Source organism: Marmota monax, unplaced genomic scaffold, assembly GCF_021218885.2.
Source record: "Marmota monax isolate L192 unplaced genomic scaffold, Marmota_monax_Labrador192_F-V1.1 WCK01_AAM20220418_F8-fsc00015, whole genome shotgun sequence".
Taxonomy (NCBI): Eukaryota; Metazoa; Chordata; class Mammalia; order Rodentia; family Sciuridae; genus Marmota; species Marmota monax.
The window spans coordinates 12913650-12938196 of NW_026692194.1; positions in this window are offsets into that span (position 1 = coordinate 12913650).

Genomic DNA, 24547 nt, shown 5'->3' on the forward strand with positions numbered 1-24547 from the left:
TGAATGGCACTTACTATATTCCAGTCACTGTAACTATTTCTTTGCATGTATTAAATGACCTCATCCCAGTAATATCCATGAATTTGTTCCTTATTTCCTTATTTTAAAAGTTTAGGTAACTCGACCAAGAATGCACATAGTAGTGACAAAGGCTGGTTTTGAACTCAGGCATTCTGGCTCCAGGGTCTGTTCCAGTAGCACTTAACCACTAAGCCACATCCCCAGACCTTTTTAATTTTTTTTAAAATTTTAAGACAGGGTATCACTCAGTTGCTCAGGGCCTCACTACATTGCAGAGGCTGGCTTTGAATTTACAATCCTCCTGCCTCAGCCTCCTGAACCTCTGGGATTACAGACATGTACCACTATGCCCAGCCAGGGTCTGATCTCAACCACTAAGAACTATGAAATAAATTAGTAAGAGTAGGATCACCTGTGAGTGACAAACCCTCAACAGATGTAATATGCCTTGATAGTATTTTATTTCTTGAAAAAACCTGGAGGTGATACAGACTTAATATGCTGGCTCTACTTAGAAATCCTCTCATACTCACTACTCCCAGTAAGCCAGCATTCTGCTATGCTGTCCCTGAACCTCATGGTTCAAGATAGAGCACCAGCCATCATGTGTACATTCCAAGTACATTTCAAAGAGAACAGGTAAGTAACACATGTTGGGCTGCCTTTAAAAGGAAGGTCCTCAAAGCTACCCCTAGTCTCTTCTGTTTATGTCCTATTGGTCTCAGTTTAGTTACATGATCATACACAACTGCAAGGGGATCTAGCAAGTAGTCTTTATTCTGGGCAACTATCTGCCTACCTAAAAATAGAGAGTTCTTGCCAGATACTCAGGAGGCCAAAGCAGGAGGATCACAAATTTGAGGCCAACCTGGGCAACCTAGCAAGACCCTGTTTCAAAATAAAAAAAATTAAAAGGGCTGCGATGTGATTCAGTGGTAGAGCACTTGCCTACTATATGCAAAGCCTTGGGTTCAATCCTCAGTACCCCACACACACAATGTGTATACATACACAACACACACACATATACACATACATACATACATATGTACATATATATATATACACACATATATATACATACATACATATATTTCTTATACTGTTGGAATTAGAGAGAAGGCATTTTATATTTCTTATCTCCTTTAATCTCTGCAACAACCCTATGAATAGATAGCTGTCTTCATTATAAAGTGAGTAAAAAGACCCAGAGATAATAAGTAATTTAACCAAATTATATAAGTGGCAGAATCAGAGTCAAATTCAGGTCTGTCCAACTACAGACCTTGTATAGTCACTACCCCAATACCTCCCAATCCAAGATGTAGATCCATTTTTTATTATTATTAAAAAACTGAAAAAAAATACTAGAAGAATAAAGGCAAAAATCACAGAATTTTTTTCTCTTCAAATTTCTATAGGGAAAAGACTCTCAAGAATCAATACTAAGCACAAAAGGTAAATTTTAAAACTAATGGAAATTCTCACAATATTCTCCAATTTATAAAAGTCAAATGAGAGAATAAGTATACAATTCTAGGGGTGGAGATGGAGAAGGGATACTTTTAGAGAAGACCCTACATGGTACCTGGTCTTTTCAGCAGAAAGAGTTTTACCAGGACCTGTATAATCAGGGCACTAGGTAAAGTGAAAGAAATAATTCAGAATCCATGGGATTGAGATACATCTGTGACTACTAGGAATGATCCCTGGAACTGGTCATTTTATAGGATATCAATAAAAAAACAAAGGCTTGTCCCTTATCAGAAACTACTCAGTCCTGATAAGTTTCATCTGTCTACTTACTCCACACTTTTCCGATATTAGGTTCCAGAAAAGTAGATAAAAAGCAGTAACAGCTATAAAATCAACTCAGATTTTAGCTATGAAATCAACTCATTCCCAAATAAGGTGGAAATATGTCAAGAAGAACTCGTACACAAAAGAAATATCAGAAAGATAAATGATCTATTAAGAGCTGCCCCTGTCAAACAGGAGCAAGATGAAAAGAAAGAACACACCAAAAGCAAACTAAAATCCTGAAGGAAATTGCATTATATTCAAAAGGTGGATGAAGTCCTCTGTGTGGAAGAAAATTTGTCAAAGAAGCAGATTCTCTACTACAGAAGAACTTAGTTACAATATGGATTTAAAGATGGATAGTAAAAACAAAAGAAAACTAAGCTAAAGAAATAATTCAAAAATATTAATACAATTTAGGGATATAATAGATAAATTTGAAACAATAGAGAAGAACTGGAAATCAAACTACCAAAATGGAAGAAACTCTAGAATTCATCACAAGGAACACAGGAGAAAGGACAAGTAGTTTAAAATAAGAGACGTTGGTTGATAGAGCACAAAGTTAACCCAACATGCTGATCATTGGTATTCCTAAATTAGAAAAGCCAATAAATGGAATATAAAAATGTTCAGAAAAAAAAAACAGAGGAATACAAGAACTGAATTGACAGATTAATGCAGTTAACTACATACCAGGAAAAAAAAAAGATGATACAGTCTCCATGGAGACATAACCTAGCTAAATTATTTAACTTCAAGGAAAAATATTTTAAAATAATTTATTTTATTGGTTTGTTTGGTTGGTTTCTGTTCCAGGGATTAAACCCAGGCCCTTGTTCATGCTAGATAAGAATTTTCCCACTGAGCTACATCTCCAAATCTTTCTTTTAATTTTCCTTTGGAAACAGGATCTCACTAAGTTGCCCAGCTGGCCTCAAATTTGTAATCTTTCTGCCTCAGCCTTGTAGAGTAGTTGGAATTACAAGTAGTTAGGAAAGATTTTTTTTTTTTTTGGTGGGGACATAGGCAGAAAGAAAAGTGGATATGGGTATGGAAATCAGGCTGATCTTAGCTTTCTACATTGCAATCTGCAATGTCAGAAGGAAAAAAAAATTGGAGCAGTGTCTTTAAGTACTGAGAGAAAAGGAACATGTACAATCAGAATTATGCTGACTCCACTCAAAAATATGGTTTTGACTACACATTAAAAGATTAAGAAACAGATATAAACTTTTAATATTATAAATTTAAATGTTTAAATTATGCATATATAGTTTTATTTTAAGAAATGAAACATTTTCTTTTCTGTTGTTCCAACACATAAAGTTTTACATAATATCAGAGATCAAATTACTTTATATCCTTATGCTTTTGAATTATAAAATTCATTTGATTCCAAAATCTATAGAAGCATTTATACAATTATTAGGGCTAGTTTGAATTTCTATCAAGTAGCAGTAAGTATACAAATTATACCTACCTTAGATAATGAAGGGATTTAACAGATCTTGATTTTAGATTTTCTTGTACTGGCTCTAAAGAAATCCAAACACAAATGACATTTTCATGCTCATCTTCTTGGAAAAAAAATGGATTTTTAAATAAAATAGAATTATATGTGTTATTAAAAAAATAATTATGCTGACTCAATTGTTTAAGTGGAAAGGCAGCAGACAGACATTCTCAAGTATTAAAGAACATAAGGGCATTTTGTAGCATGATGGTTATGACAAAGTTTAATAATAAAATGAGTAAAGGCCTCAAATAATCCCTTAAAGAACGAAGAAGTTCCTCTCTCACATAAAGTCTGGAGGGAGGCAGGCCTTGCACAGCAACTTTAGGAAATTGTCAGATACTCAGAAGCCTCCTCTCTTTTTATATTACATTGAGCACAGATCATCCACCTCATGGTCTAAAATGACACATCTAACTTGAGCGGTTACATTTGCATCCCAGTTAATAGGAATGAGGATGGAAGATGGGCTGTAAAATTTTTTTTTCCATAAGTTTCTTGTAACACCTTTGCTTATATCTCAATGGCAAGAACGTTGCCACCAAATGCGTCTACCTGTAAGGAAGGCTAAGATGGTACAAAGCATTTTGGGGGGCACTATGTGTGTTTCAGAAGGAAAGGGGACAATAATGGTGCTCCCCAGAAGTTTATGCTGCCACACTCACATATTCTTTTTTAAAAAATCTCCTGAAGATGATATTAATTCACCCAAGAAGTGAACAAAAGAATCAGAAATGGGGAGAAATTGTTGTAAGAAAGATGGAAGGTGAACATTGAATTAACTTAATAGAGAAACCACTCTTCACTCATTCTTCAGTTTCATTGAAGTTTTTCTCTGTTTTGTTCCAAGTAAAATTAGTTGAGATGAAATTTTATTTGTTTTAATTATTTATACATGAAAGTAGAATGCATTTATGCACTTTGATATATTATATATAGATGGGATATAATTTCTTATTTTTCTGAGTGTACATGTTGGAGGATTATATTGTTCATGCAGTCACATATATACATACAGTAACAATATCTGTTTCATTCTACTATCTTTCCTATCCCCATATCCTCTCCCCTTCCCTCCCATCACTTCCCTCTACCTAATTTAAGGTGATACTATTCTTCCCTAGTGCCCCCCACTTATTGTAAATTACCATCCACATATTAGAGAAAACATTCGGCCTTTGGTTTTGTGCGATTGGCTTATTTCGCTTAGCATGATATTCTCCAACTCCAACCATTTACTGGCAAATGCCATAATTTTACTCTTCTTTAAAGCTGAGTAATATTCCATTGAGTATATATACCACATTTTCTTTATCCATTCATCTATTGAGGGACACCTAGGTTGATTCCATAGTCTAGCTATTGTGAATTGAGCTGCTATAAACATTGATGTGGCTGCATTATTATAGTGTGCTGATTTAAGTACTTTGGGTATAAAACAAGGTGTGGGATAGCTGGGTCAAATGGTGGTTCCATTCCTAATTTTCTGAGGACTTTCCATACTGCTTTCCAGTGTGGTTATACCAATTTGCAGTTCCACCAGCTATGTATGAGTGTACCTTTTCCACCACATCCTAGCCAACATTTATTGTTGCCTGTATTCTTGATGATTGCCATTCAGACAAGAGATGAAATCTTAGAGTAGTTTTGATTTGCATTTCTCTAATTTCTAGAGATGTTGAACACTTTTTTTCATGTATTTGTTGATCAATTGTAATTCATCTTCTGTGAAGTGTCTGTTTAGTTCCTTGCCCATTTATTGACTGGGTTATTTATTTATTTATTCATTCATTTTTGGTGTTAATTTTCTTGAGTTCTTTGTATATCCTAGAGATTAATGCTTTATCAGAGGTGCATGTGGTAAACATTTTCTCCCAATATGTAGGCTCCCTCCTCACTTTATTAATTATTTCCTTTTCTGAGAAAAAGCTTTTTAATTTTAATCCATCCCATTTATTAATTTTTGATTTCACTTCTTGCTCTTCAGGAGTCTTGTTAAGAAAGTAAGATCCTAGGCCAATGTGGTGAAGATTTGGGTCCATTTTTTCTTCTATTAGGTGCAGTGTCTCTATTCTAGTGCCTAAGTCTTTGATCCACTTGGTTGATTTTTGTGCAGGGTGAGAGATAGAGGTTTAATTTCATTTTGCTACATATGGATTTCGAGTTTTGCCAGCACCATTTGTTTGAATACACTATCTTTTCTCCTGTGAATGTTTTTGGCACCTTTGTCTAGTATGACATAACCATATTTATGTGGGTTTGTCTCTGAGTTCTCTATTTTGTACCACTGGTCTAAAAGTCTATTTTGGTGCCAATATCATGTCATTTTTATTACTAAAGTCTGGTATTGTGATGCCTCCTACTTCACTTTTCTTGCTAAGGATTACCTTAGCTATTCTGGGTTTCTTATTTTTCCAAATAAATTTCATGATTGCCTTTTCTATTTCTATGAAAAATGTCATTGGAATTTTAATAGAAATTGCATTAAATCTGTATAACTCTTTTGGTAGTGTGGCCATTTTGACAATATTAATTCTGCCTATCCAGGAGCATAGATCTTTCCATCTTCTGAGGTTTTCTTCAATTTACCTGGATTCCCAGTTTTTTGTTTGTTTGTTTGTTTTGTTTTGTTTGAGACTATTGTGAATGGAGTAGTTTTCCTAATTTCTCTTTCAGTGGATTCATTGTTGATGTATAGGAATGTGTTTGATTTGTGGGTGTTGATTTTATATCCTGCTACTTTGCTGAATTCATAATGGAATGAAATTAGAAATAAACGATAAAATTAAAAGTAGAAGCTACTGTAACAAATAGAGACTAAATAATACACAATTGAATGATGAATGGATAATAGAAGAAATCAAGGATGAAATAAAAAATCTTAGAGGTAAATGAGAACACTGATACAACATATCAAAATCTCTGGGACACTATGAAGGGAGGAAAGTTTATTGCATTGAGTGCATTCATAAAAAGTCAACAAATAAATGACCTAACACTACATCTCAAAGCCCTATAAAAAGAACAAATCAACACCAAAAGCAGTAGAAGATAGGAAATAATTAAAATCAGAGCTGAAATTAATGAAATTGAAACAAAAGAAACAAAAAAATTGACAAAACAAAAAGTTGGTTCTTTGAAAAAATAAATAAAATAGATAAACCCCTGGCCATGCTAATGAAGAGGAAAAGAGAGAAAACTCAAATTATTAAAATACAAGAAGAAAAAGGAAATATCACAACAGACACGTCTGAAATACAGAAGATAATTAGAAACTATTTTGAAAATTGATACTCTAATAAAATAGAAAATATCAAAGACATTGACAAATTTCTAGAGACATATGACCTACCCAAACTGAATGAGGAGGTCATACATAATTTAAATAGACCAATTTCAAGTAATGAAATAGAAAACGCCATCAAAAACCTGCCAACCAAGAAAAGCCCAGGACCAGATGGATTCTCAGCCGAGTTCTACAAGACTTTCAAAGAAGAACTAACACCAATACTACTCAAAGTATTACATGATATAGAAAAGGAGGGAACCCTTCCAAACTCATTTTATGAGGCTAATATCACCCGGATACCAAAACCAGACAAAGACACATCAAGGAAAGAAAACTGCAGACCAATATCCCTGGTGAACATAGATGTAAAAATTCTCAATAAAATTCTGGCAAATCACAAACAAAAACATATTAAAAAGATGGTGCACCCCAATCAAGTGGGATTTATCTCAGGGATGCAGGGTTGGCTCAACATATGGAAATCAATAAACATCATTCATCATCACTTTTGGGTAGACTTAAAAACAAAGATCATATGATCATCTCAATAGATGCAGAAAAAGCATTTGAGAAAATACAGCACACCTTCATGTTCAAACATTAGAAAAACTAGGGATAGTAGGAACATACCTCAACATTGTAAAAGCTATATATGCGAAACCCAAGGCCAACATCATTCTAAATGGAGAAAAATTGAAAGTGTTTCCGATAAAAACTGGAACAAGACAAGGATGTTTTCTCTCACCACTTCTATACAACATAATCCTTGGAACTTTAGGCAGAGAAATTAGACAAAAGAAAGAAATTAAAGGGACATAAATAGATAAAGAAGAACTCAAACTATCACTATTTGCTATGACATGATTCTATAACTAGAAGATTCAAAAAATTCCACCAGAAACCTTCTTCTCTATATCATTTTGATAGTTCAAAAATATTTGAATTGAGCATGTATCATTTTTGTTGATAATGAGTTATTGCTTTTAAAAATATCTATTGATAAATTGTGGTTTTTTTAATTGAAATGGTATTTAGAGTCCTTAGAATACACCATTTGAGTGAGCCATCCATTCCCTGACAACCGGCAAGACCAAGAGCCTATTAAAGCATTGGATAGAGTTAGTGTATGAGTGCAGCTGTTAAACAACAATTTTCTCTGTACAAACCTAATCAATCTGTTTGGAGCCAACTTGTAACCTTGTTAATTTCATTAACAACTAGATACCATTAAACTTCTAAAAATTGACAATGATATTTCACCAACTATCAACTAATAGGGTTGAAAGTTAATAGTTAGAGTCCACATTTTAACTAACCAAAGTTCATCTATCATCCAGAATCTATCCTATGTTTAATATTTTCATAGGAATATTAAACACTTGGGTAAACTACACAAGTCACATTAGAAGATATATGAGATGCGAGTGATAAAAGGAATGGGTAGTTATCAGTTTGTGGAGGGAAGATGGACAGTTTTTCATCTTCCTTCCTCTTTTTTCCAATATTTTCAGCAAAGGAGAAAGAGGCTCTGTATATTGAGCTGTGGTCAACTGTTCAGTCTAGGAGATCATACCAAGGAAATGTTGCCAGGATGTTTTAATTGAAGATGGGATTCCTCTATATTCTCTGTTCAATACACATAACATAAAAGACTCAAGTCAGCTGAAAGAGAAAAGGTCTCTTTAACCCATGTTTGAAAAAGACCCATTCTAAAATCATTCCCAGAATCAGAGAGAAGCTGTCTTTCAATGTCACTAGCTGGGACTACTTCTGAAGTCTAGTTCGCCTGGAGACCAACTTGCCATGTACAGACATGTGATAGCTTCAGCACATCATTTGATATTTCTTAATCCAGACATTAGTTCTGGAAATATTAGTTCTGGGAATATTTCAGTCATGTTGTTCTCTTTTCTAATAAATCCTCTATTGAAACACTTGTGTGAGATCTCTAATCTCAAAAGAAGCATATAAAAAACTTCTGCTACTACGATTACTAGTCATTGATGATTGTGTTACTTTTGGGTATATATATCCTAGAATATTAGTCAAGTTTATTTCAAGGAGAAAATTGTAATAATCTCCAACTACGAGTCAGAATTCTGGAACTTAAAGATATCTTAGAGACATTTTAATTCTACTATTAAAGGAGACTCAGGTGATCACTGACAATAAACAGTCTATAATACCCACTTGATTGAGCATTTGTATATTCAGAGAGATAATGCCTGAGCATGGGAAGGATTCATCATGCACACACAGAAAATAAGAAATAGTGTGATGGAAGATCCAGGAGACAGGCTCTGGAGCCAGACTGTCCAAACTGTAATCCTTATTTTGTCACCTAGTAGTCTTCTGGCTTTGGACAGTTTTCTTCATCTCTCTAAGTCCCAGTTTCCTCATCTGTAAAATGGACATAATTGTACTTATCTCATTGGATTGTTTTAAGGATTGAATGAGTTAAATAAATACAAAGCAACCAGGACCCTATTTTGACTCTCCTTTTCCTATGGAGCAAAGATTGCACCCTGCAAAGGAGAGCCCCCATTCATCCTTTTAGATCACGTTTAAACCCTGGAACAACCCGCTCCAATGGCTCAGAGCCTATTTACAGGGCTATCTTCTGTGTCTGCCTAGTCCAGAGGTTTGCTTGAAGGGACAGCTATTTCTGGGAGAACATGTACATATGGGCTGAGTGCACACAAACGTGTGTAAGGGCCCTGTGGTGGGAACCAAGTGGGAGGTGGGGAGAGAAGGGGGAAGCTAGAGGCAGAGCCATTTTTCCTACTCAAGGAGGCAAGAACTCCACCGTTGAAGCTGTCCTTCCAGTTTATTATGGAGGCATATTTAACAAGGTAGGAGGGGAGAACATTTCTGATAGATAGTTTGCTTAATATTACATTTTTAAGTATGTAGACATATGGAACATGGGCCTTCTTTAGTGTCTGGCCCTGACCCCACAGGTGTTAAGAAAGCCTGGTGCCTGTCATACAGTGAGCAGTCAAAGCTCATAGCTGTTATTATTATTATTACTGCTGTAAGAAAGTGACTCTTCTCAATAATGGTAGAAAATAAAATCTTTCTTCTGCTGACTGGAGAGAACGGGGACTGCCAAGAGAAGATGACAGACAAGCTCTCAGGCTACAGATTTCCCAAGGCCCAAGCAGAAGGGCCAAACCACTTTTCAAGTTTACAGGGGGTAAGGAAAGGTTACCTTTCCTAACCTGTGCCAAGACAGGTTAACCCAGATTCCATAGTGAATGTGAAGCCAGCACAGAGAAGCATGGGGTGAGAGCTCATGGGAGAAGAAGAGTCCAGGCCTGAATAGAGCAGGATGTGGACTATCCATGTGGCCCCGGGGGCTAGTGGTGAGCCCCAGTTCTTCAGTAAGGATGAAATGTCAGTGAAGAGCAGAGCAGAGTCCCACTGTGGTCCACCCTACTTTAATTACACCAGAGAATGCATCTTTGGTCATACTGAACGGACTCCTACGTTACTTTTATAAAGACCTGAATGAAAAAATAAAACTTAAATTCAAAAAGACCTGAATGTACACTGAGCCTGACCCCTGCAATCCCAGCAGCTTGGGAGGCTGAGGAAGGAGGATGACAAGTTCAAAGCCAGCCTCAGCAACTTAATGAGGCCTTAAGCAACTTAGCAAGACCCTGTTTCAAAATAACAACAACAACAAAAAAAAAACATAAAAAGTGCTGGGGATGTGGCTCAGTGGTAAAGCACCACTGGGTTCAATCACTGGTACAAAAAGAAAAAAAGACTTGAATGTTGAAAAGAAAATAGAATGTGATTTATTTCTTACATCTGACACCTGGATAAATTTCAAAATCATTAGGGCTGGTGTTGTGGCTCAGTGCTTGCCTAGCATGTGCAAAAGGCACTGAGTTGGATCCTCAATACCACATAAAGATAAATAAAATAAAGGTATTATGTCCAACTACAACTAAAAAAAATCAAAAGCATTAGGTACTAAAAAAATGTGAGTAAATTCACCTACAAACTTGGATATGAGAAAAACATTCCCAATTATGACTGGAAATCCCGAAGCAATGTGCACAACACTTGATACATTCAATTACCAAAAAATTAAGGATCATTTACATGGCAGAGACTCTCATAATAAAGTGAAATAAAATAAAAATGGCAAACTGAGAAAAATATTTGTAATCAAGAAAGAATAGTATATTTAGGGCTGGGGCTGTAGCTCAGTGGCAGAGCGCTTGCCTAGCATGTGTGAGGCACTGGGTTCCATCCTTAGCACCACATAAAAATAAAAAAATAAAATAAAGGCATGCTATCCATCTACAACTAAAAAAAATTTAAGGAATAGTACATTTTAAAATACAAGAGCTTTCTTTGATAAATAAAACCAGTAGTTTTATGAAAAAAGTGATCAAGCAGTTAATATTCAAATAAATCAAAATAGCCCTTAAGAAAATTTTCTCAAAATAAGAAAAATGCAAATTCAAACCATACTGATTTTAAAATATGGAAAATTGTACATCCCTGAGGATATACATAAGAACAAAAAGAATTTTTTAAAAAAGATGGGTCCCTAAAGATAGGTCCTAAAGTAAAAATTTAAACTTAAATATTTTTCATTCATCATATTGGAGCATATTAATTAATACCACAGGGCAAAATTCAGATTTGGGAGAAATAAAAGACAACCTGATTTTTTTAGTCAAATAAATAATAAGAATTAAAAATAAGGATTGAGGGGGAAATTCTATAGTAAAAAATATTTAAAAGACATACCAACCCTCTCATGCAGTTTATTTGGATCCTGATTTGAAGAAACAATTTTTTTTAAAAACCAACTATATGATAACCATGGAAATATGAACAGTCTCTTAATATTTGATGATATTAAAGTACTATTAAGTTGTAGAACTATCCTGATATTGTGGTTATACTTTTTAACAAGAGTCATTATCTTGATTTATTTTTTTAAAATATTTATTTTTTAGTTTTAGGTGGACCCAATATCTTTATTTCATTTTTTTTATGTGGTGTTGAGGATCAAACCCAGTGCCCCGCGCATGCCAGGCAAGCGTGATACCGCTTGAGCCACATCCCCAGACCATTATCTTGTTTTAACAAGAGATACATGTTTAACTATTTACCTATGAAAAGTTTTAAGGTATGAATTTGCTTAATTTACTTTAAAATATTCTGGACAAAGTAGGAAGCAATGGGTAAGATAGATATAAAGCCAGATTAGCCTTGAGTTAAAATAAATAATCTAGATGGGTTGGGCATGGTAGGGCATGCCTATAATCCCAGCAACTCAGGAGGCTGAGGCAAGAGGATCACAAGTTCAAGCATCAGCCATTTAGCAAGACCCTGTTTCAAATTCTTTTTTTTTTTAATTTTTTATTGTTGGTTGTTCAAAACATTACATAGTTCTTGATATATCATATTTCACACTTTGATTCAAGTGGGTTATGAGCTCCCATTTTTACCCCATATACAGATTGCAGAATCACATCAGTTACACATCCATTGATTTACATATTGCCATACTAGTGTCTGTTGTGTTCTGCTGCCTTTCCTATCCTCTACTATCCCCCCTCCCCTATCAAATTCTTTTTAAAAGGGCTGGGCATATCAATGTCTATAGTAGCATGTCTCACACTCGCCAAGTTATGGAACCAGTCCAGGTACCCTCAACAGATGAATGGATTTTAAAATGTGATATATACATACAGTGGAGTTTTACTCAGCCACAGAGGATGACATCATGGCCTTTGCTGGCAGATGGATGGAACTAAAGAACATCATGTTAAGTGAAATAACCCAGACTTAGAACATCAAGGTCAAATGTTTTTTCTCATATGTGGAAGCAAGAGCAAAGTAAGGGGGAAAATTGGCCGGGGGTGTGGGGGAGTCAGATATCATAGAGGGAAGATCAGTGGAGTAGAAGGAGATTAAGGAGGAAGGAGGAGGGACAGGGAAGGGGATGAAATGCAAAATTAATTTGACAAATTACAGTATGTGCATGTATAAATACACCTCAGCGGATTCCACTTTTCTATATAGCTATAAAACGTCAATTAAAAATAGAAAAATAAATAGAAGGAAAACCAGTGGAGTAGAAGAAGGGTAATGGGGAAAGGGGAGGAGGGGAGGGAAAGAGGAGGCACCAGGGACTGAAATGGTATAAATTAAATTCTAAGCATGTATGATTATGTCAAAATGAACCCAACTATTATGCATAAATATAATGCACTAAAAAAAATCATTAGAGAAAAAAAGGGTCAGGGATGTGGCTCAGGGGTAAAGCACACCTGCATTCTATGCCCAGTACTACCCAAAAAACCCCAAAACCAAAAAAAAAAAAAAAAAACGAATTAAGCTGGGTATTGGGTACATGTAGGTTCACTATACTATTCTGCTTTTTTAAATATATGTTTGAAATGGACCACCTATTTCAGTTTTACCAATTTGTAAAATAAATATTTTTAAAACTGCCCCAAATATTATTAGAGCCACAATCCTGAACTGGGTGCATTTTTATTTTCCCTTCTCTCTCTCTCTCTCTCTCTCTCTCTCTCTCTCTCTCTCTCTCTCTCTCTCTCTGTCTTTGCAGTACAGGAGAATGAATCCAGGGTGCTCCACCACTGAACTACATCTCCGGTCCTTTTTATTTTTTCTTTTGAGATAGGGTCACACTAAGTTTCTGAGGCTAGCCTTGAGTTTGAGATCCTCCTGCCTCAGTCTCCCTAGTAGCTGGGATTTCAGATATGCACCAGCATACCTGGCTAGGGTGCATTCTTTCTGTTAACTGCCAAGATGATAAGTGGCACTATCCCGAAAGCAGCACCTTGTACATAACCTTCTCTTGGGCTTACTTCCACCTGAAATTATTTATGTATTACCCTTGTAATTTTTTTATTATAGTTTCATTAACATGGATCAAGTAAAATCATGGTTTATTATTTTCTCCAATGAAATATAGGAAGAAAGTGCAGGTAATGGTTAGGAACTAGGGCTCTAGAATCAGACACTCACAATCAAGATCAATTCTACTGCTACAGTTTGGGCATTGAATATCCCCCAAAGACTCATGTGATAAAGGCTTGGTCTTCTGCTTGGCACTATTGGGAGGTGGTGGAACACTCAAGAGGTGGGGCTTAAAGGGAGGTCTTTGGGGCTGGGATTGTGGCTCAGTGGTAGAGTACTCACCTAGCATGTGTGAGGCCCTGGGTTCGATCCTCAGCACCATGTACAAATAAATAAAATAAAGGTATTGTGGCCACCTACAACTAAAAATTTAAAAAAATAATAAAAAAGGAAGGTCTTTGGTCATTGAGGCACGCCCTCAAAAGGGATTGACTATGGGACACTGGTCTCTTCCTCTCTCTTTTAATTCCCAATCCATGAGGTAAATAGGCTTTGTCCACCACATACACCTACCATGATATGCTGAGTCACCAAAGGCCAGGCACAATGGAACCAACTAATTATATACTAAAACTTCCAAAATTGTGAGCCAAAATAAAACTTTTCTTTTTCTAAGTTAATTATCTCAGGTATTTTGTTAGAGTAACAGGAAATTGACTAACACATGTATCATCTAGAAATATGACTCTGGATAAGTTATTTCCCTCCCAATATCTCAGTTTCTTCACCTTTTAAAATGAGATGACAAATCATTTTATAGTGATGCATGCAGACCTGTTAGCAGCACAATTCACAGTAGCCAAACTATGGAACCAGATGAGGTATCCTTATACATATATCCATTTATGATACATATATGTATATGATATGTATATATATTTATATATGTATGTGTGTGTCTGTGTGTGTATAATGGAGTTTTATTCAGCCATAAAGAAAAATAAAATTATGTCATTTGCAGGAAAATGGATGGAACTTGAGACTATTATGTTAAACATAATAAGTCAAACTCAGAAGGTCAATTTTTGTATGTTTTCTTTCATATGTGGAAGATAGAGAGGAAAAAGGAAAAGAAAGATGAGCCAGATCTCATAAAACTCAAAGGGAGAACAGAAGAGAAAAAGGACCTGGTTAGGGAGGCACAAAGGGATAGGGAAGTGCTAGAGAGTGATATTGACCAAATCATACGTTATATTGTGCACATTCACAAATACGTAACAACAAATCCCATTATTATGGACAACTTTATTGCACCAATTAAAAAAATGTGAAATGAGAAGGAGAAAAAGAGATGACAATAAAATAGAGTCAATGACACATTTCATAAATACATTGTGAAGATTCAATGAATTAAAAAATATGTAAAGCATTTTCTATACCTAATACATAGTAAATACTCTAAATATTTATTATTGTTAATTACAGTTATATATTATATTTTAAATTCCCTCCCACAGAACTCTCCCAAATAGGATAAAATAAGTATTTATGAACATGTCTAATTAATTACACAAGTCTATGTGATTGCCTGAATTACACATTACTAAAGTGTTTATGGTGATGCTGGTGTAAGAAAACCTGCTGAATTACCAGCCGTGCATCAATAAAGCACAGATAATTATGTGTAATATTTAGTACTTGATAATAACAAATAATTATGTTACCAGCTTATGTATTTACTATTATAATTTTTATACTCCTTGTACTCAAAAAACAAAAACAGGGATTGGAGTTGTGGCTCAGCGGTAGCACACTTGCATGGCATGTGTGAGGCACTGGGTTCTATTCTCAGCACCGCATATAAATAAGTAAAATAAAGGCCTATCAACAACTAAAAAAAATTAAAGAAAAAAAAACAACCTTACTGTAAAACAGTGTGCTGTGTTATGGTAGCAGCCTCCCCTGCATCTTGTGTTTACTGTGTCTCCTGATTGCCTCAGGGGACCATCCTGAGAAATGGACCTGTACCATCAAGGTTTGCACAATGCATTCCTCAGAATGTCTCCCTGTGGTTTAGGAACCTCTGCTGTACATAATAATAAATTATGTAACTATACAGCTGAATTTAGTTATATATCTTATAAACATACAAAACAGTTATTTTAAAGATGTAACATATAGACATTCTAATATTTTCTTCCTGCATTAGTCAGTGAGAAGCCAGTGTGATGAAGTACCTGAGATGCTAGACTTAAAGGGGGAAAGGTTTATTTTGGCTCACTGTATTGGAGCTTTCAGTCCATCGTTGGCTGGCCTTGGCTTTTAGGCCTGTGGTGAGGCAGTATATTGTGGTGCGAGATTGTGCCAAAGGAGGCTGTTCTCCTCATGACAGCTAGGAAGTGACAGGCAGGAAGGGACCGGATCCCCCTATCCCCTCCAAGGCCACAGCCCCAGTATCCCAACTTCTACTAGGCCCAACCTCTTCAAGGTTCCACCACATTCCCATGGGGCCCTGCTAAGGACCAAGCCTTCAATGTGTAGACCCACACTATAGCACTTCCCATATTCCAACCAATCACTTTTCACTATTCTTAGAGTGCGCCTGATGAGGTATCCCCTAACCCAGGCAAGCTTAGAGTTCATAGCACATAAGATATTAATTTTCCTGTAAAATAAAAACATTTTAATAGGAGACCCTTAAAGATTACCAATCAAAAAAGCAGATTTTTTTCTTCCATATTGAGATTTTAGGGACTTGTGAAAATCAAAGGTCATTTATTTATTTTAAAATCCTGAAGGCTGGCTTGCCTTGGAGAAAGCTCATTTCTCTCATTGAGAAGACAAGGACAAGCTGGTTGGGCCCGATCTGAATTTTTGGTTTAATTTAGGATATCTGAAAAGTTACGCAATAAAGATTGATTCATTAGGGGACACAAGAAGGAAAACATTTACTTACAAGTGTTTACTGAATGCCTACAATAGGCCGCAAACCTTGATGTTTGCTGGGGATAGATTAGAGTCCCTGTTTGCAAAGAATTTGTGTGTTCTACACAACGCTGGGGTAAGAAGGGATTCCATGCCAACAGAAATAACCTTAGAAAGAAATAAGATGCAGCTTGTCCTCTGCTCTTTGAGCAAAAGCCTTTGGAAAACAAAGACTGTGCTTACAGATATATTTACAAAGCAATAGTTCAGTACCGGTAGAGCTTGGTAAGGGCCCCACTTTCCCTTAAACATGTCAGAATCGACTTAGAATTCTGAGTACTCTTCTTTCTCTGAGCTGTAGTCTGGTTTTTATATCCTCTTTAAATATTAGGGTGCTGCAAAGTACACTAAGAGATTTTTTTAAAATTATTATTCCATTTCTATTGTTTGTACTTGAGTCTTCAGTTGAAGTTACTGAAAATGGACGATGCAAGACGGAGGACAGGTTTATATTTCTTCCTGAAGATGGCGACACAGGACTGTGTCTTCTATAGAGGGACGTGTTGGGTACAAGAGACCAACACATGCTGTTGAAGCAGAGAATATGGAAGTCCTGTCTTTACTACAAAGAAATTTTTATGGTGTAAATAAATGATACTTCTAAGCTCCAGTTAATTTTCAGGATGGACTATTTGATCAGTTTTGTTTTCCTTGTTATTAAAAGCAGGGGATTGTGAGGAGAGAGAGGAAAATTGGGGTAGCACTGAGCTGGGTGTGACAGCAGGTTTTCAGGTCCCTTTCTTCAGTTACTATGGTTATTGCCAGCACATTTATCCAAGCCCTTGTTTTAATACAGCTCCCAAATCAGTGGGATGTCACAGCTGCTGCCAGTTGGCCTTGTTAAAATCCCATCTCCACTAAAGGAGTGACTCAAGTTTTTGAAAACTATCTCGGAGTCGTTAGGTCCTCGGTTATAAAATCGGGACGATAATGAACAGAAGCTTTGCAGAGTGAGCATGTGGGCACTTGGAACAGCACCAGGTACACACTGTGCCTTCAATACAGGGACGCTCCGGTCATCACCCCAGCTCCAGGGCCACGTCCGTGTGAGATCCGAGGACTGTTTGAAACATTTCTTTGACCTTATTTTAGAAAGAGGCCTAGTTATTAGTATTGGTCAATCCTAGAGAAGGAAAAATACTTTGAGAGCTAAACAATATAATTGGAGTATCTTTGGCTTATTGCTTAAAATGTGAAATTGTTCATTCTATACTTCGGATGCTATCAAAGTGCAGTCAATCTGATGAGTCACTCTTTTCTTTTTTTGGCAGTGGGTGCTTTTTTTTTTTTTTTTAAACCCAGGGGTGCTTTGTTACTGAGTCACATCCCCAGCCCTTTTTACCTTTTATTTTGAGACAGGGTCTTACTCAGTTGCTTAGGGCCTTGCTAAATTGCTGAATCTGGCCTTGAACTTGGGATCCTCCTGCCTCAGCCTCCTGAGTTGCTAGGATCACAGGTGTGCATCACCGCAACCAGTGAGCCACTCTACTTTAATTGCTACTTAGATTCTTGACAGTTTGGGCTTTAATGAAAAAAAAATACATAAAACAAATTTATCCAACAGACCACATTTTTACCAATCTATTTCTTCTTTTAAATAAGTTTTTATGTACATTTGAAATTCCAATTTATGTTTCTCTTTCAGCATTTACTCTAAAAATTGTGAGAGGGAAAAAAAGAAAATTAAAATAAGTTCCAAGCTATCTGACCTTAACGAGCAAGTTAAGGTATTTGCAGGAGATGCTTCGTTATATTAAAATACTATCCTTTTTTTCCTTTTCCTCTTGGATATTGTTATTGGGGGCTTAAGCAGTTCTTTCAACTTCACCCTTTTGATGTCATTAATTTTCTAAAATTTTCAGAATGATTTTCCACATTAGCATCTGATACACCTGCTCCCAGCTGGTCAGGATTCAGTTAGTCTGTTGATTCGGTTGGCCTGTTTGTTTTTTCCAAAAAGAGCTTAATTTATCTATAAAATCCCAATTTTCTTGCCGCTGTCCTGCCACCATGCCCTGCATTAATTACTCTTCCTCTATGCAGCATCTTTCCTTGAGTTGGAATGCTTGCATTTAATGGACTCATCCTCAGTCGTGTCAACCTGCTGCCAGTGAGACACAAGCTTTTGGGTAGTAACAAAGACTAGCATTGCACCATCCATGTGGTCACACTCATCCCTGCTTCACCCTGATAACTGGAACTGCAGAGAAATTGGGGGCCTGCCAAGAGAGATTCTCCTGAACTCTGGGTAAGGAGAAGGACCCGAGGACCCACCCAGGTAATGAAGCTTGCTTTCCACTAGCTGGATAAACTGGCACATGTTGAAATGATGCTGCAGTTACTTGCTTCACTGTTGCAATCACCATTATTCCCCTGTACTCTGAGGTTTGGGGAGGATGTTTGCAAGGACAGAGAAACTTCCCCTGTGTGTCTCCCCTGGCCCTATTTCAGTGTTTCACTTGCTTCAGCCTAGTGGCTTTATCAGAGGGAAGTGAGCCCATTTTTACATACAAAACATTACAGAAAAACATAGGGTGGTAGTCTGTTACCTTGGTGCCCCAATGAAACATCCTTCCTGGCATTTGTACTCTGGTGTATCCACACCCTTGACTCCTGTCTTGGCTCTGGGTTTGCTTTGGCCAATGGGGCATTATCAAGTGTGGTGCAAGCAGAGGCCTGATAAGCACTTACATGTGGGATCTTGTCTTGAGATGCTGCATCATAGAGGTAGACCACCGGAAGGGTGAAAGGTCAAGTTGATAGAGAGCCTGGGGGATGATAGACCATTTGGACATTCTACCTCCAGCCAAGCTGCCTGCTAACCTGGCTCGTGAAGCTCATCCCAGGGGAGCCCCATCAACCCACAGAATCTTAAGAAATCATAAATCCTTTGCTACCATCTTTCAAGGTGGTTTATTACACAGATAGCTGGGACACGTGGTATTAAGTTGCCTTCTTAATTACATGTGGTGTTTACGATAGGTTTTTCTCTCAGGAAAGCATCGCTGCGTAGACACATTTCATTTTGATAAAGATTCAACTCTAAATTTATATTCAACTGAAATGTCAGAAGGGTGCCTGATACTCGCAATGTGCTTTCACCTCTGAGCTATTTAAAAACAGATGCCACCCCCTTGCAGCCCTGTCCTCACCAACACCTCTACCAGGAGCCTAACTGGCTTGGGTTGGGTATTGTGAGTCAGATTTCTGAAAGTGCTGACAGAGTGCTTCAAGGACATTGTCATGATATCATCTCACTGAATCTTCAGTTGCCTTCACAGGAGCAAATTTTTGCAGTGATTAGTTTTATTTTTGAAGATCTCTATGACTTTATGTTTAATTCCTGAAATTAGCAATTCAATATTTCTGAATTATAATAAATATCTACTGATTTTGACAGTTTCAATAGCCTTATCAATAATTTTAATAATTAAGTGTATAAATGAAATGTAAATCCTTTTTGTATTCAAGGTAATTATGTGGAAAAAATAAGAACATTTACGGTGAACTGGTTAAAAAACTACACTGCCTTCACACAAGGGAGCACTATATAACTAATAAAAAGAGCAACATTTCTAAATACTGATATGGAAAAGGCTCCTAGATTTATTTCTATTTCAATAAAAATCAAGTGTCAGAACAGCAATGCTACTTTTTGAGCTAAAAGGGAAATCTCTATTTGTATTTGCATGTAGACATAGTAGTTTAAAAATCTAATAGGAATGGGAAACTGTTTTATGTTGAGAAATATGTTTTTAAAATAGAAATTAGGATAGATGTATTTTCAATTATTGACTCAATTAGCTTTGAAATGCTCAAAACTTTGCAAAATAGTACCGAGGTTGTAGCTCAGAGGTAGAGCGCTTGCCTGGCATGCATGAGGCACTGGGTTCAATCCTCAGCACCACATAAAAATAAAATAAAGGTATTGTGTCCATCTACAACTGAAAAATAAATATTAAAAAAAAAACTTTGCAAAATAGAAGGTGATACATAAGAGACAAATATTTTATAGGTATTATATTGTGCAGAACTCCTGAAAACGGGACAATCAAAAATATGTAAATTTGACACCCATATGTTTGTAACTAACCTCATCTGAGTCACACATACAGGTACAACTAGGTAGGCAAACAGTCCTTTTTCCTTTGAGCAGGAAGCCTGGTTTCCTTGCTTCCAAATGCCAGTTGAATAACACAAGCTTTACCCACCCTTGGCCTCTCCACCATGGGCTGTCATTGTTAAAGATGATTTCTTCATTGATTGCCAGAGGCTTGTCCTTGTGTGGCGATGTCACAAGCATGAAGCACCATGGGAACCAGTGCTTCCCAACTTGCTTCAGACCAGCGTGGACAATACTGCAAGAGGGCAAGCGTTTTCCTACTGTCCTGGTGAATTGTTAATTCTAACCCTTTTCTATTTAAAGGTGTCATAGTTGGGGGATAGGAATTATACAGTCGCCTTAGGTTTATGGCTACTGCACTATTAAGTCACACTGAAGCTATCTCCCCTTTGCCCAAATTATATTAACTTGAATAGTTTTTGTAGCTTTGGCTGGGCTGAAATCAGTTCTTAGACATATATTTCATCCTGTATAATAAACCCAGGCTTCTTCCCTCTTCAGCATAATATTATTTTGAACATCATTGCTACTCTTTTTAAAAAATATTTTTATTAGTTATTAATGGACATTTATTTATTTATTTGTCTTATATGTGGTGCTGAGAATCGAACCCAGTGCCTCACACATGCTAGGCAAGTGTGCTATCACTGAGCCACAACCCCAGCCCCACTGCTACTCTTTAAAAAAATTTTTTTTTGTTATTTTTTTCTTTTTACATCACAATAGAGTGTATTTTGACATATCATACATACATAGAGTATCATTTCCCATTCTTGTTGTTGTACATGATGTGGAGTTACACTGGTTGTATATTCATATATGAACATAGGAAAGGTATGTCCCATTGATTCTACTGTCTTTCTCATTCACATCCTCTCTTCCCCTCCTCATTTCCTTTTGTCTAGTCCATGAACTTCTATTCTTCCTCCCTACCTTATTCTGAGTTAGCATCCACATATCAGAGAGAATACTCAGCCTTTGATTTTGTGGTATTGGCTTATTTTACTTAGCATGATAGTCTTCTGTTTCATCCATTTACTGGCAAATGCCATAATTTCATTCTTCTTTAAGGATGAGTAATAGTACTAGTCCATTATGTATATGTATATATACCACATTTTCTTTATCCATTCATCTGTTGAAGGGCACCTAGGTTGGTTCCATAGCTTTAACTATTGTGAATTGAGCTGCTATAAACATTGATATGGCTTTGTCATTGTAGTATGCTGATTTTAAGCAGTATGGGTAATATGCCAAGGAGTGGGATAACTGGGTCAAATTGTGGTTCTATCCCAAGTTTTCTAAGGAATCTCCATACTGCTTTCCAGAGTAGTTGTACCAATATGCAGTCCCACCAGCAATGTATGAGTGTACTTTTCCCCCCCATATCCTTATTACTTATATTCTTGATTGTTGCAATTCTCACTGGAGTGAGATGGAATCTCAGAATAGTTTTAATTTGCATTTCTCTAATTGCTAAAGATGTTGAACATTTTTTCATATATTTGTTGACCAATTGTACTTCTTCTGTGAAGTGTCTTTTTAGTTCCTTTACCCATTTATCAATTGGGTTTTTTGTTTGTTGTTGTTGTTTTTTTTTTTTTTTTTTTTTTTTTTTTTTTGGTGTTAAGTTTTTTATGTATCCTGGAGATTAATGCTCTATCTGAGGTGTAGGTGGTAAAGATTTTTCTCCCATTCTGTAGGCTCCCTCTTCAAATACTTGATTGTTTCCTTTGCTGTGAAGAAGCTTTTAGTTTGATACCATCTCATTTATTGATTTTTTATTTTATTTCCTGTGCTTTAGGAGTCTTATTGAGGAATTTGGTTCCTAAGCTGACATGATGAAGTTTTGGGCCTACTTTTTCTTCTATTAGGCACAACTCTCTGGTCTAATTCCTTGGTTCTTGATCCACTTAAGAGTTCTGCAGGGTGAGAGATAAGAGTCTAATTTCATTTTAGTAAACATGGATTTCCAGTTTTCCCAGCACCATTTGTTGAAGAGTCATCATTATTTTTTATGCATAATTTTGTAATCCCAAATATATACAGTCTGGAATCCCTTAACTGTATATACCAAGATCCACTTAAACATTTCCCTGTAGCTGAACATTTTGTTTTATTGTATCCTTTAAGAAATAATGATGAAAAAAAGTCTGTTTATACATAAATTTTTTTTAATCTGTAGGATAGATCCTCAAAAGTGATATTCTGTTTCAAAGGGCCTGATAAATATTGTCAGTGTTTTCCAAAAGAATTGTCAGTAGAAATTTCTGACTTTAGATTCATCAAACTTTTTTTCCTTTTCTTCTTCTTCTTTTTTATTTTATTTTATTTTTTGTACCAAGGATTGAACTTAGAGGCACTTTACTACTGTACATTCTCAGCCTTTTTATTTTAATTTTTAGACACAGACTCATCAAGTTGCTGAGCCTAACCTTGAACTGACCTTCTTCTACCTCAGCCTCCAAAGTTGATGGGGTTATTGGCATGTACCACCACACCTGACTAGATTCATTGAACTATTAAAAGCATTGATGACCACATACAAAAAAACTTTGCTAATAGATTTTTCAATCTATTAGCAGATTTTAATCTGCTTGTACATTTTATTTGGCAACTAAAGAAGGTGAACATTGTTATATTTGTGTGACCAGTTTAGTTCCTCCCAAGCATTTTTTTAAGTCCTTTGTCCATATTGAGGTCATAGAAATTTTTTTTTAAATATTTTTTAGGGGGCTGGGGATGTGGCTCAAGCGGTAGCGTGCTTGCTTGGCATGCATGCAGCCCAGGTTCGATCCTCAGCACCACATACAAACAAAGATGTTGTGTCCGCTGAAAACTAAAAAAAATAAATATTAAAAAATTCTCTCTCTCTCTCTCTCTCTTTAAAAAAATATATTTTTTAGTTGTACATGGATGCAGTATCTTTACTTTGTTTATTTTACTTTTATGTGGTGTTGAGGATTGAATCCAGTGTCTCACACATGGGAGGAAAGAGCTTTATCTATGAGCCACACCCCAGCCACCAGAAATTTTTAAAGTATTTTTTTAATTGTCAGCAAGTCCTACATGTCATCTATCCTTAACATTGGAGATCTCTTGTCCTCTGTCATCTGCGGTTCATTTTGTTTTGATTTTTGTTGCATTTTAGAGTGCTGGGGCTTTATGTATTTACATCTCTCATGCTTTGATATTGCTCCCTTCTGTCAGAGATCTAATAAAGATTCCTTTCTCTTTTCTTCCAGCTTGTTGTATTTTGGTATTTTTTATTTTGGAAATTTTATTTAATTTACGAATTTATTCAATTACCAGCACCACAAGAAAGGTATTCCTTGGTATTTCATGGATTTTGATTCTATTGTGGACAGTCTCTTTTATTATATTTTTTAAGTTATTCCTTAGAGTAAGGAACTTTCTTGATTATACATATATCCCAAATCTGGCCCATTTAGTGGCTCTGTTTTCATACCGGAAAGTGATTTCCTTATTTAGGTTTTCTGGGAATACAAGTTGTCTTGACAAACTCACCTAGAACTCTGTTAATTCAGGGAGGGGAAAATCATTAAAGGTATCACAATGAGCAATCAGCTGGTTGCTTTGAATCCGTATGTTCTCAATTTGTATGTTCTGCTTGCACAGTCTAAATTTTAGGGGTGACCACAGAACCTTGCAAAAATAGAAATAACAAATGTATGGCAATGATTTGCAAGTACAATAACAGTTCTTAATTTAGATATGAACAGTGCACCTAGGGAACTCTTGCTCTGTTTTGACAAATGCAGGTCAGGAGAAGTGAGAATACTAAAATGGAAAGGAAATTCAAGAAATCAGAGAATGACTGAATTAGTGATTGGTTGTAGTTGACTCCCCAGATGTCTGAGTCCATTCCATCTTTAATTGATTCTACCTTGTCACCTTTGTAAAGATTCTTGAGAGCATCAGAAAGACATGGGCT